The sequence below is a fragment of the Narcine bancroftii genome, chromosome 7 (assembly GCF_036971445.1).
Source record: "Narcine bancroftii isolate sNarBan1 chromosome 7, sNarBan1.hap1, whole genome shotgun sequence".
Taxonomy (NCBI): Eukaryota; Metazoa; Chordata; class Chondrichthyes; order Torpediniformes; family Narcinidae; genus Narcine; species Narcine bancroftii.
Genome location: NC_091475.1, coordinates 9,063,794 through 9,078,108, shown reverse-complemented (window position 1 = coordinate 9,078,108; position 14,315 = coordinate 9,063,794). Strand labels below are relative to the sequence as shown.

Genomic DNA, 14,315 nt, shown 5'->3' with positions numbered 1-14,315 from the left:
TGTATAACTGTCAATTATGTTCGCAACATATTTAAGCAAAATTACAAAAGCATATCTAGATATTTGGTGAAAAATCATTTCAGTGAAGAGCAAAATGTATCTACTCTCTCTTATCGTTCAGAGAAACCCTATGTTTATATTGAATCAATGACTATCTCTGGTCAGGAAATGTGTAGCCTGGAATACACCACAAAATTGAATCATGGGCGTCTCTGAGTGTGATGTTCTGAATGCCCTGAGATGATTGGATATGCCAGCAGTTACAACAATCAGTGAGCAAAAGACCTTTGATTCCTGTTGGGAAAGACTACAAACACAGGCTTTTGAGTCTGGGTGCAGATCTGCTTGAGTGAAGGTCAGTGGTGCCTACAACTTCTTTGCACGTAATCCCAGACTGCTAATTGCTTCAGAGTTTGTTTTATATTCTGACTGAAAATCTCCCTTCAGTATTTTACTTCTCTGGATTTCACTGTTTATATTATTTCTTTTTTACCAAATCACCTAATGATTCATTTGAGATAGGATTAGCATTCTTTCCTGCAAGTCTGCTGAGTATGTTTGTAATTATAAGTTGGGAAAAACAATCTCATCTTCAATTCCAGCAAAACGATGAAAGCCCCAATGAAACACACACTTCTCTCTTTTACACTGTTACACTGTGTAAAATTTAAGCATTGTCAAACGTGTTTACAAGTGCAGCATCTGGTTTTATGAAATAAGAAATTGATTTGTTTTTCTTTCCCCCTTTATTATCACTCATCTGAAGAATTACAAAATAAACACAGCTTTAGGAGTTTCCATCTCAAGCTATGGAAAAAAATTGAACTTGCTGAAATTCTGTTCCATCGTACATTAATTTGAAAATTGTTGGTCAGGCCAATTTTCAGGCTTTAAAAAAAGTGCAAAAACATTGTGGATTCTGAGAACCGGGAATATAAAACGAAACCTTCCGGAAATGATCTTGAAGTCAGGTGGTACCTGCTGACAGGGAAACAAGATTAGTGATTTAGGTTGATGATCTACTGGTGAAAAGCTCTGACATTATTTCTCCCCACAGAGATGACAAATACTTCCAGCGTTTTCTGATTGAACTGTGGTAAGGGCACATTGAGATTGGACGTTGAGATGCCAAGTGGATTGATTGAAGTGTTATACTGCTGCTACTGAAGTTGACTAACATATACAAAGTACCTTATTGTGGTGGACCAGTGCATAGATTTTACACAGAGTGACAGGGTTAAGAGGTTTTTGGAAACAGTGACCCTTAGCTCTGGATTGTCTCACAGGAGGGAATATTATCTCCTCTTCCATCTAAAGCCAGAATCTTAAATATTCCTCTTTCATTCTTCTAAACTCCAGCAAGTGCAAGCCTAACATTTAACTCAAAGACAAGTGACCCATTCCAGTATTTGTCTAGAAAAATTTCACTGAACTGCTTCCGACATGTTGACACCCTCCACTGAATTACGAGACAAATACCGTAGACAGCGCTCCAACTGTGCTCTCACCAATACCCTATACAGCCATGGATTGGCTTGCGTCCGGGTTATGTTCTGGTAATGGGGATGCAAATCAATTTGAGCGCAAGTCTATTATTATAGGCGAAATATACTGTACATCATAACACACATACGTATTGCCCTGTACATACACGTGTCTAAATACCATAGTTAATGTAAATATTGTACAGTTCTTATAAAAATATACATATGCAGGTAATAATAGTAATTAGACTGTATGTGTACTGCACTTACCGTGACTGGTGCTGAAGTGTATGACGTGAAGGCAGCTGCAGAGTGTAGGGACTGTTCAGCAACTCTTCTAATGGACAATGCAGGGTACAGTTTTGTCTTCAACAAAATCAGTAAAAGCCAAAGAATTCACTGAGCACCTGCTTTTAATATTTTGCTACCTTTATCTTTTTATTTTTCAATTGGACCCTCATGGCCATCATGAAATTCCAGTGTCACTTCACCTGAAGGACCCGGCTGGGGCTCTTCTGTGAGAGGAGATGTGTTTTTCCAAGGTATATCTCATGCGGTTTGCTTGGTTTGCCCCTTTTTGTTTGCCTACAGCAAGCAATTGCATCACTTATTTTCCTCTCAACTAGACATGGGCTCCATGTCTTCTGCCTGTTTCAGGTCGAAGAGAAAAGGTTAAAGGTCAAAAACATTTCTGCTCGACCTTCCACACTGAATCTTTTTGGCAGCTCCTCCTCTTCCTTCTCTCTTGCTACCTGCTCCTGCAAAGCGCCTGCTCTTCCAGTTCAAGCAACTCTTTCTTTGTCAATTCCTCAGGAATGGTTTCTATCAGTGCTTACATGCATATAGATTTTGAGTACATATATGTACTGTAAGTGAGGTGCAGCTGGCAGAGCATTCATTTTGTTGTGGCCTTTTGAGCCCACATGTCAAAGCTGTGACTTAACGTCCGCTAGCGCCCGCCAACATCGATCTTGGCGTAAATTAAAAATTTTTTATTAGGCTCTTTTAGTGACTCTGTGGTGCGCTGAGGGCAAGCAAGCACAAAACTCAGGCTTTATTCAGGTAAGTCTGAACACCAGTTCATGCTTCAGTAGCTCCCGTGTGACTGGCTCTGGAGGGGCCGATTCAGGTCTATGTTCAGGAAGGCTGATTGACAGCTGGCCAGGTGAAGGCAGCACCCTAGCGGGCCTATTCAGGTCAGCTGATTGACAGCCAGCCAGGTGGAGTCAGCCCTTAGGTGGTCTTCCTGCAGGTACAGAGATCACCCCCTGCAGTGGACTGGTGGCCATAACACCACAGACCCCAGATGTACCTGCGATCAGATGCGACTCGATTGTGCGTGTCGAGGTATGGCTGTATTTCTGAAGCAGAATCTCTCTATGTTTATATTCAATTGTCCTTGGAACAAACTGTTTTAGTTTTTCTAATTCCTCGCTCCACCTCCATCCTAGCCTTATGTAAATCTTGTTTTGCAAGCAATGTGAGCTCCCAGAAATGAAAATAAGTTTCGAAGATGCATGAGCTAAACTGTGCAACAAAAAAACCACACACACACATGCCCAGATCCAGGCAACCATATAATAAAACCCCCATTAGTACAAAGTCAGATTTTATAGTTGTTTTTCCCTCAAGGGAAGTCTCCAATATAGTTAATATTAAGATAGACTTCCAATAAGACCTCATTTGCAAGTCTCTGAGGATTTGTAATAATGAGGATAGATAGCATACTGTGAAAATGTCGTGCTTGTTTGGAATGATGACGCCAAATATGACCTAGAAAGTGGTGCAGAATTAAAATCTGCTTAAATATTATTCATTCAATCTCACCGTTGGAAATGTCAAAATTATAAGATTTAGATTTGTCAAAGATTGTTGCATTTTGTAAGCCAATGACCCAAAATATTTGTGCATAGATCTATACATGCCAAATCAATTAAATGAAATAGAACATCATTTATACTGTTATTTGTATATATGCAGTAAGTAGATTTGGTGCAATTTGGCCAAAGTTGTTCTGAAGTGAAAGTCGTCATTCGCTTCTCTTTCCAGGAGTAATGATTAGTTCAAAAAACAGCACGCGACAAGTTCCTTGGTTCTGTTACATAGAGCTGAGGCCATTTGTGGGAAAGTATTGAAAACCAATAAATAAATTGGGTGTAAAGACTGAACATTCAATGGAACATTGACTTTACACAATTTCCATAAATCACTATTCGGCAGCTGGTGGTTGCTAGGCAACCTGGCCTCATTGGCGCAATCAATGTTAGTCATTCCAAAAGAGCCTCATCACATGAACAGGAGAGTAAATGTTTCCTATTATATTTAAGAGGTAGCTTGATCAGCTAATGTTATTAATTGAAACAATCTGCAAAATATTTTACTAAACACATGTACCTGTGTGGCCATATCAGTGCACCTGTACAATGTACTTATGTAGAGTTCTTGGCCTCCGTCGGTCATAATCGACCATGGGTATTGCGACTCTGGTAGTCACTGGTTAGCAGCGCCGACTGTGGCTATGGAGGCCAATCCTGGAATGGCAGGCCTTGCCACAGTTGCAGCAAATATAGGGCATTGTTGTTTGCTGTACTCTTCGCTTGGCTCTCCGCTCCTCCAACTGATTCAAGATCACTCTTTCACCTTCCTCTCGGTGGTTGATGAAGAGTACCTCGCCATTTGTGGCGGTCATCTGCCCAGAACTCTGCATTGATTTTTAAGGATTTCCTGTCACGCTTGCAGAGGTCCTTGAAGTGAAGCTAGGGTTGATCGACGCTCCTCTTGCCTATTGCTAGTTCTCTGTAGAGGATGTCTTTTGGCAACCTACCATCCTTCATGCAACGGACGCGGCCCAACCAGCAATGTCTGCATTGTGTTAAAAGTGTGAACATTGTGGGAAGTCCAGTGTGAGAAACAGAAGTACCTTCACAGATTTCGCTCGAGACAAAAATTGAGAACAAAGAACATTTATTGTACAAAAGTGCAAAGTTGGGTGCTTCCCCTTACCCTGGGAACACACACACATACTGGGGCTCACCCAACTTTTATACAGTTCATTTCAGTGTAGAGATACCCTCCCCCCCCCTTAACATTCTTCTGCCTCCTGGATTGGTTTGGCATTTGGTAATTCTGTCTGCCTACGTGCAGTTTCTGTAAAACTTGAAAGACCATGGGGTATCCTGTCTGGGTCCCATCCTGTCATTGTCCTTATTCATGAATCTGCCTTTGTCCTTATTCACACATCTCATCCCCCAGGACTTATTAATTCTGCAGAACTTGCTAATTCTTTCTATCACCCTTATTCTATACTTGTGTAACCCTACCTCACACTCTTATTGGAATTCTTTGGCTTGGCTTCGCGGACGAAGATTTATGGAGGGGGTAAAAAGTCCACGTCAGCTGCAGGCTCGTTTGTGGCTGACAAGTCCGATGCGGGACAGGCAGACACGGTTGCAGCGGCTGCAGGGGAAAATTGGTGGGTTGGGGTTGGGTGTTGGGTTTTTCCTCCTTTGTCTTTTGTCAGTGAGGTGGGCTCTGCGGTCTTCTTCAAAGGAGGTTGCTGCCCGCCAAACTGTGAGGCGCCAAGATGCACGGTTTGAGGCGTTATCAGCCCACTGGCGGTGGTCAATGTGGCAGGCACCAAGAGATTTCTTTAGGCAGTCCTTGTACCTTTTCTTTGGTGCACCTCTGTCACGGTGGCCAGTGGAGAGCTCGCCATATAACACGATCTTGGGAAGGCGATGGTCCTCCATTTCTGGAGACGTGACAGCACTTACTTAACTTCCTCTAATCTAGTCTCGTATTCCTTATTTCATTCATATTAGCTTTACTTCCTATATTCTATTATCTCTCACACCAGTTTGTAAAGTCTATAACCATAAAATCTCACACTCATAATCAGGGATGGTGTACTTTATTCAGGTTAATTCGACTGATACAATTTTATGAATATTTGATATTTCACCTATTGCATGAACTTTAAAAATTTTTTTGAGGGTTGGATCAATGTTGCGAGGAGCAGTTACACAAAATCACTTTGTTCCCGAGAACAGGAGGGCGACCAGCACAGGGTAGCACAGGGACAACATTGCAGTCACCTGCAGGCCTCTCATTGTTTTATCACTTTGTGCTGCCTCCAACAATCTGGTTTTATCCTAACCTTAGATCACCCCCATGTGGAGATTGTATGAAACCCTCCGACTGCCATGGATTTCACTGATGCCCCAATTTCTGACAATGGCCCCCAATGATGTTCTAATGGGGTAATTTTCAAAGACAATAAACCTTTAATATTTCTGGTGAGAATGAGAATCATGTTGAGGACTACGTAAAGAGATTAGGTCATAAGAAAACAAAGGGCGAGGGATATACTGGCTTTGGAGATGGTCCAGAGGAGGTTTACTAGGTTGATCCCTGGGATGAAGGGGTTGACTTATGATGAAAGATTAAATCATCTAGGATTGTATTCACTCGAGTTCAGAAGAATGAGAGGAGATCTTATAGAAACATATAGGATTATGAAGGGTATGGATAGGATAGATGGAGGAAGGTTTTTTGAGCTGGCTGGGGAAACTAAAACGAGAGGACACAGTCTCAAGATTCGGGGGAGTAGATTTAGGACAGAGATGAGGAAAAATAGTTTTTCCCAGAGAGTAGTGAATGTCTGGAATTCTCTAACCAGGGAAGTGGTTGAGGCTGCCTCATTAGACATATTTAAAATTCGGTTAGATAAATTTTTACATGATAGAGGAATTAGGGGATATGGGGAGAAGGCAGGTAGGTGGAGTTAGGTCATAATATAGATCAGCCATGATCGTATTGAATGGCGGAGCAGGCTCGATGGGCCATTTTTGGCCTACTCCTGTTCCTACTTCCTATGTTCCTATGAATGATGGGAATGCTCTGAGATCTGCCATAGACTTGAAATGAATGGCCTCCTTGTATATCATGTACGAGAAATAGCAACATTTCTGTTATTGAGTCTGCTTCCCTTTTTCTCCACATTATGTTGTTATCTTGATCATCTACCAAGACTTTTTATTTATTTGTTATGGAAAATGAGAGTCCTATTCTGTGAACTATGGCCTTCATTTTGTCATAAGTTGCAGTTACTACACAAAAATTTCTGGTCACAAATAGAAATAAACGTATACCATTTAAATACAGTTGGACCTTCTGGACATATTGGCTACATCTACTTCTATTTGAGTGCCTGTAGCTTGATTAAAAATAATTAAAGAAATCCAGGTTGAGCCATGTAAAAGGCTTTTGGGCAATCATAGAGATCGGATTTAATCATAGAAGGGTGTGTGAGCTGACTGATCTTAAAATAATGGTCTAACGCTGCCTCTCACTTCCGCAGAGAGACCAAAAGGAATTGCTTCCGTTTTCCACAGTTACTGGACTTGTTTATGCAAGTTCTTGAAAAATAAACCTCTGTTGGCCATTGATCATTGTTTAAAAACTGCCAGGTGTGTTCCCTTTTTACGATTTTTTTTTCTTTGATTGATAAATTACAATGGTCACATTTTCGTCACCTTTCTACGTCTCCCAATGAGGCCATGGTACCACTGGAAGTTGAAATGCATTTGTGTGAGACAATCATTATGGATTGTGCTGTGCAAATGATCTGGTCTTTGGTGCTGTAAAAGAATAGGTTTCACTAAACATTCTGTCTCTTTGATGGAAGAGCCACAGTTAGAACAACTGAATCAAATGCAATTAATTCACTTTAAAAGTTGTTGATCAGAATGATTCTACATTGGAGGTAACATTATTGACCTTGTTGAAAAGTTTATCATCTACCTTGACACAAAGATTGAGTGAATCCAAGAGCCTGTTTCCATTTGCCACAATCTGTGTTCAACAGTGTTCATGATGCAGATGGATGGTTAACCCATACAGAGATTCCATTTCTCCCACCAACCAGCCATACCCCTTTCTCCAGCATTGTTTGGTTTTACTTCAACCACCGTGTCTGCAGATTTTCAGGTTTTACCCCTCACCATTCTGATCTGCTGCTAAAGTTCAGATTCATTATTGGCCCAATTACAAAACAAATCAATCTTCAACAAGTGGGTTGGGATTCTCTGACTAGAGGGCTCAAAGTGAGTATCAACATCACTTATTATTTATCAACTGACAATAACTGTACCACTCTTATCGTTAGACACACAATTAATTATCTTTAATATATGTGTACAAAATCCACTACAGAGCACATTGGATTTAGCCCTCAAGATTCATTTTATTGAATTCAAAGTTCTTTTAAACAAACAAACTGTTGTCCATTGGCAAGTAGTGTAATTAGGTTTAGTGGCTGAATAAACAGAGGTTTAAGGTCTGTTTCAATTAAACAGTGTCGTGGTTCCAACATCTAAGCCAACAGTTAACATTGGTAGAACATAAAGCGAAGTCAACAGCAATATACCATCAGATGACCTCGGGCAGTCTGATTACCACTTTTCTTCAACTAACTTTTCCCTCTGCATGTTTGAAAAAGAAAATAATTTGCTGTTTAGAATAGGGCCTGTTATAATTATTGGTAAATGATGTCAGGAAAAAAAAACAAACCCCAGCAGTAGAACATCTGCTTGACAGAAAGAAAATATCAGTCTGGAAATAAAGGTAGAGTGGAGAATTCTTTCAGATAACACACCCAGATGCAATGTGTTTCAAGAGAGTTCTGTTCGCATTGACATTTTTTTTACATCATTAAGTATTCTCAATCAAGTGCAGTACCTGTACTTAAAATGTTATTTCAGCAAATAGATGTTTTTTTGGGGTGGGTGGGGGGGAAGTAATTCTAGCTCAGACTAATTTTATTTATTCTCAGAACTGTGAATGAGAGAGATATTCTTTGAAGGAAAACAGATGAGAAAATTAAATCAGAACTGAACGTTCAAATATTACTGAAAACCCACAGTGAATTTATAGTTTAAATGTTACTGAACAATCTAATTACCTTTTTCACTTTACATTTGAGTCCCTTTGGATCACATATTCATGAAAAACAGTAGTATTGTTGCCATGCTCTTTATCAAGAATCATACAAGCTAAGCCCCTGAGACTCCCAATAACTCAGCAGGAGGGATGATCATTTTTCTTGTACCTGTCCCATCTGCGCATAAAAGCTGGCTGGCCCTTGAAACAGGACTGCTTCCTGACCATTGGTTATTGGCTCATTTCAGTTGTTGGGATGACCTCTACTTTGGTGACCAGAACATCTGCCAGAAGCAGGTGGGTGTGTGGAGTAGGGTGGGCTAGGGACGCCTTATGAGATCAAAAAAACATCTTCCTCTGCCTACATTTTTCCTTGAAGTTGGCATAGCAGCACCAGTGATCGGGGCTGGAGCAGGGTTCGAATCCTGCAGTGTCTGTAGGGAGTTTAAACGCTCTCCCCGAGTCTGTGTGGGTTTTCTTCGGGGGCTCCGCTTTACCTCCCACCCTTCAAAAACATTAATGTTTAATGGGGTGTAAATTGGGTGGCATGGGCCGAAATGGCCTGATACCATACTGCATGTCTAAATTTTAAAAAAATATTAAAATTTAAATGTAACTGCAACCAATTCCTGATCTTGTCCCGAGATCATGGGCCCTACGTGTCATGATAAACTGATTGTTTGACCATATTTAAAGAAAAGTTTAACTATTTGCAAGTCGAACATTGGAAAGCTTTAGAGATGTTTTATGTGTAGTGAATGTGTGAGCATTGCAAATATATTACTGGATCAGTAATTTATAGGCCTGAACTAATGATCTACAGCAGTGGTTCTCAACCTTTTACTTTCCACTCACAGGCCACTTTAAGTAATCCCTATCCCATCGGTGCTCTGTGATTAGTAAGGGATTATTTAAGGTGGGATGTGGGTGGGAAGGGAACGTTGAGAATCACTGCTCTAGACCCAAATGTTACTGAAATATTTGGCTTGAGAAAAAATTGTCATTGGCCCATTTCCTTTGGAGTTATGAAACCGTGCACATAACGAGTCAATGAGGGACGATTAAAACAGTGGTTTTCAAACTTTTTCTTTCCACCCACCTACCACCTTAAGCAATCCCTCACTAATCACAGAGCACCGATGTCATAGGGATTGCTTGAAGTGGAAAGTGAATGGAAAATAAAAGATTGAAAACCATTGGTTTTAAAATGCTGTGCGGGTGATGAAGAGTAAATCCATTTGATTCACTCTAAAAACACTTTGTGTGGTTATTTCATTGTGTCCACTGTGATTCTAATGGCCACAAGGTTCCCAAGCCCCTTGATGTCTAATATGGCTGTCATCAATGTTTTGTGGCTTCTCCCTGCCTGTGCTACTGATCGAGATCCCTCCCAAGTGCCACTGCCTTTCCAGAGACTGCATTTCCTCCTATTTTCCTTTTTCTGGAAAGCAGAAGTGTGTGGGGGGTTGGGGGGGGGGGTGTCATTATGCTTTCAGATTTTGGATTTACTGTCCCATGGATGTTGGTCTTTTGTTGTTTGTGTGTTTAGCTTGTTAATCTTTTTATCTTGGCTTGCTTGTGCTTGTTCTATTGTTTTCATTAAGTCTGTAAGTTAGTTTATTCCCATGGCTTTTGCTGTGTCTTTCCTTTGCTGAAAGTGAATGGTCTCGGGTTCTTCTGAGCTGAGCTGTTTCTCCTTTTTGTAAGCATGCACTGCACAAACAATTAAAGAGAATCAAGCGGTGAGAATGCTGAACAATCAAAGGAACTGCTCATTGAGGCTTTCATTTGTACAAACAATATTTATTTTTATAGATAGAATACTTGTCCTGCACACATGTATTCTTTGTCTGTAAGTGTGCTATGTCTGGTAGTGTGCCTGCATGTTTTTGCACAGAGAACACTGTTTCATTGGGTTGGACTTGTCCAATCAGTTGACAATAAACTTGAACTTTTTTTTGAATACTTTATAAATTTTTAACCACAATATAATTACATTGCATTCAATTGCAAATTATTAAAAAAAAACTTGACAATAAACTTTTTGGCTATTCACTCATAAGGGTGAGATCAACCATATCTTTCTTGCTTAAGTTTGCCCGCTCCTTATGCCATGAGAGTTTGTTCTCGATTCCTTTCTCCTGCCCATCTCTTTCAATTCTTTCATGTTGCACTAAATTTCAACCTGGGCCCTGGGGAAGCAAATTAAATGAATGGATTTCTGGCTTCTCTTGTCGACGTGAAACTTATGTTTCAGAATTATGGTCAGTGGTTGGTGGAAAGAATTCAGGGAGTTGGGATTCACTTGGTGCAAAGCATATCCAGTCAGTGATCTGCTCTTGCACTAAAAGGGATCCTTTGGGACCCCCCCCCCCTCCAATGATTCAGTATGGGCCCTATTTGCTTGCAGAGTGGGAGAAAGGAGCTTTCTTTCTGTTCCATCCAGGAGAGCAGGTTGGGAATAGCCATGTGGGAAATGGAGGAAATGTGTGAGAGGACACTTTTGCTGAGTTCTAGAATAGAAAGTCCCATCTTGATGCATCAGAGAAACTGAGAGAAAGGGATGGTGTCCTTACAGGATGGGAATAGAGGTAGTCAAGGTAGCTATGGGAATCTACGTGTTTATAGTTGGTATCGATGCATTGTTTATCTCCTGAGATGGCGTCAGAGAGATCCAGAAAAAAAGTATTCAAAATAATGCAGGTGAATTGGAGGGCAGGATGAAAGTTGATGACAAAGAAGATAAGATGAATGTCAGTTTTTTTGCACCAAGGACTGGAGAATGCTGCTTCATCAGGTTGTACTTGTAAAGTCAGAAGACGGTAAACTTGGCTATTACCTGTACTACCTTAGTAATAGAATTGTTTTTAGTTAACACACATCATTTTCAGACCACCCTTGAAGAATAATATCTGTCCCTGGGTGTCTCACCCTGAGAAGGAGACATAGGTTGAAGAGGGAGTGCAGTGTGTACTTATTGGGATGGACCTGAGGTGGTGGTGGGGGGGGGGGGGGGTGGGGTGGGGTTACATTATAAGAGATTTTACCCACTAGGTTTTAGTCTGAGATATTTACAACCTTAAAATCGGTTTTGATGATGGATTTCATGATGTTAATGTTAACTAATAGGGTAGAGTGAAATATTTATTGAACACAACTTAAAACATAGAAGTTGTTCTCTCTCTGCCATATGCAGAGGAAGGTTAATGAGCTAATAACCTGGAAGAAGTAATTGATCTCCGCAAATAGCATTGGTGGGGTAATCCTTGTTGGTTCTTTACATTAAAAGTTGAGTGCAGACTTGATCTGACAAAAGTTGCGCTGGCATCAAATGTGTCATGATCGATCAACTCTGCCTACCTTTGGTAGGAGTTCACAGTCCATATTACCATTGCTTCCCCATGACTGATGACCAGTGCAATTCACCACATGCCCCTGTAGAATTCCTGTGGGTGCAATTTTGAAGGACTGTAGGTTTTGCATACTTCCTTGAATTCCACACCATAAGAGTTTTGACCTTGAGTTTGCTAAGCTGATGAGGCAAACAAAAATGTTCACAAATATTTAACTCATAAGGGTCAAATTATACCCTTATATCCCACCATCCCTACCAATGAGAGCATCTATGGGGAATGCTGCCATCAGAGGGCAGCAGCAATCACCTAGCACATGCTGTGCTCTCGCTGCTGCCATCAGGAAAGAGGTCTAGGGGCCACAAGATTCTCACCACCAGTTTCAGGAACAGCTGCTACCCCTCTACCATCAGACTCCTCAACAACAAGTTAATCAGGGACTTATTTAAGGACTCCTACCTTTGCACTTTATTGATTTTTTTCCCTCTCTGTATTGCAGTCAGTTTGTTTACATTTCTTTATTTCTTTACATGTGTAGATTGTGTACAGTTTTTTTGCACCAACAATAAGTGGTAATTCTGCCTCGTCCGCAGGGAAAAGAATCTCAGGGTTGTATGTGAGGTCGTGTATGTTATCTCTGACAATAAATAAATCTGAAATTTAATTCTGAACTCAAATTATTAAACTAAAATAATCTTAATGTAATTTGAAGTCAAGTGTCTCAGACTTTGTAGCTTCCTTTGCAAACATCTGTAGAAAAACATAGGTTGAGATGACATTCCAGATATAATATATAGATATATATATATAGATATATATATATCTATATATATATATATCTATATATAGATATATATATAGATATATCTATATATATATATATAGATATATAGATATATCTATATATATATAAAACATTTAAACATTATTAACGTTTACGTTTATGGGTACAGTTTATGGGCTTTAATTAGGTGCTAAGTGCTCCAATTAAAACTCCAACGGTGAGGGAAAGTAAAAAGGGGAAGTAAGGGGGGGGGGGGGGGGTTGGTGGGGAAAGAGAAATTCTCCCACAAGGTTTTAACATGTTTGCAGGGGAGAGGATGATCTTGACTTGTTCTGTCGAAAGAAAGGAAACCAGTTCCCATGTGACTGGTTAACACCTCTAAAAGCCACCCAGCTTGCTAACTTAAACATGGGGGAGAAATAAAATGCTGGTGAAAGGGAAGAATTATATTCTTCCATTGCTACCAAAAATTTGTTCTTTACCATTTCAAAGACAAAGCCTTTTCCTTGATGAATGTGAATGATAGAGCTAAGTGGTGCTGGGACAAAAACAGGGCAAAAGCAAGATAAAAGTTCAAGTTTCGAAAAGCAAAATCAAAGTTTTCCTTAAAAGTTGAGCAGATTTGAGCCCTGGTTGTGCCAGGGAAGAAGAGGAGAATCAGTAGATTTTAGATGTCGGAATCTGAAGCAATAAACAAACTGATGGAAGAACTCAACAGGACAAACAGTATTTTTGAAGGCAAAGCGATGGTCAATGTTTCAGGTCGAGACCCTGTGGTGCAAGCACAAGAATTCAGCAAAAATTGTACAACAGGCTTTAATCCATTAAAAGTCTGTACACCAGTTTCTGCCCTGATGGGTCCATGAGTGACTGGCCAAGGAGGATGATTGACAGCCAGCCAGGTGGAGTCAGCCCCCTTAGGTGGTCGCTCCCTGCAGTAGGCTGGTGGTCATGTCACCACAGACCCTGCATTAGGACGGAGAGTATCAAGGAAAGAGAGCCCGTGCACAGAACTGAGAGGAATAGATGAGGCAAAGGCTGGTGGATAATAGATGGGACCAGATTGTGGGGGGGGGGCAGGGAAATGATCAAGAGACCCCACTTAGAACATTGCGTTCGGTTCTGGTGACCTCATTATAGGAATGATGTAGAAACTATGGAGAGGGTGATTTATCTGTATTGGATTGAGGCAAGGTTGGCAGAGCTGGGACTTTTATTTTTGGAGTGAAAAAGGATGAAAGGTGACTTGATTGAGGTCTACAAAATTCTGAGAGGCATAGGTGGACAGCCAACGCTTTTTTCCCAGGGCAGGAGGAGCAAATACAGTGTTGTGGGTGCCTGGAATGCATTACTCTGGGTGATGGTGGAGGTTGGAATATATCCAAAATATCTATTTAGTATTTCAATATTCCCTTCTGTCTCCCAGCACACTTGTGCTTTACAGTCAAGAAGACAAAAATAGCATCAGGGTACATATTTACCATGAGTCAACTGGACATTATTTAGCAGAAAGTTCAGCATCTGTTTTGCTGCTAAAGTTCCATCTTTTAACTTCCTTATTTCTCTTGATTTTGGGGATGTAGTCCGTTATGTCTCTGAGTTATTTGGGAGGCTTTTTTAAATAATATAGAGATGCAAGATTCAAATAACAAGAGAGTCTTTACTTACTGATGCCTTCCATCATCTCAGGAAACTGGTCACACAAGTCTATATACATATGCATACACCCCACAATGGTGCACTACATTTACTACG

General features: G+C 40.5%; 1 long non-coding RNA gene across 3 annotated transcripts in view; it reads left to right on the top strand.

The window, feature by feature from the left end:
• Nucleotides 1-300: 300 nt before the first annotated feature.
• Nucleotides 301-14,315, top strand: part of LOC138739762 (uncharacterized) — a 135,260-nt gene continuing 121,245 nt past the window's right edge. For 2 of the 3 annotated variants that reach the window (XR_011342400.1, XR_011342399.1), the window contains exon 1: nucleotides 301-355. This is a non-coding gene — a long non-coding RNA (uncharacterized lncRNA). The remainder of the gene's footprint in view (nucleotides 356-14,315) is intronic. The other variant, XR_011342401.1, reaches the window with a different exon arrangement.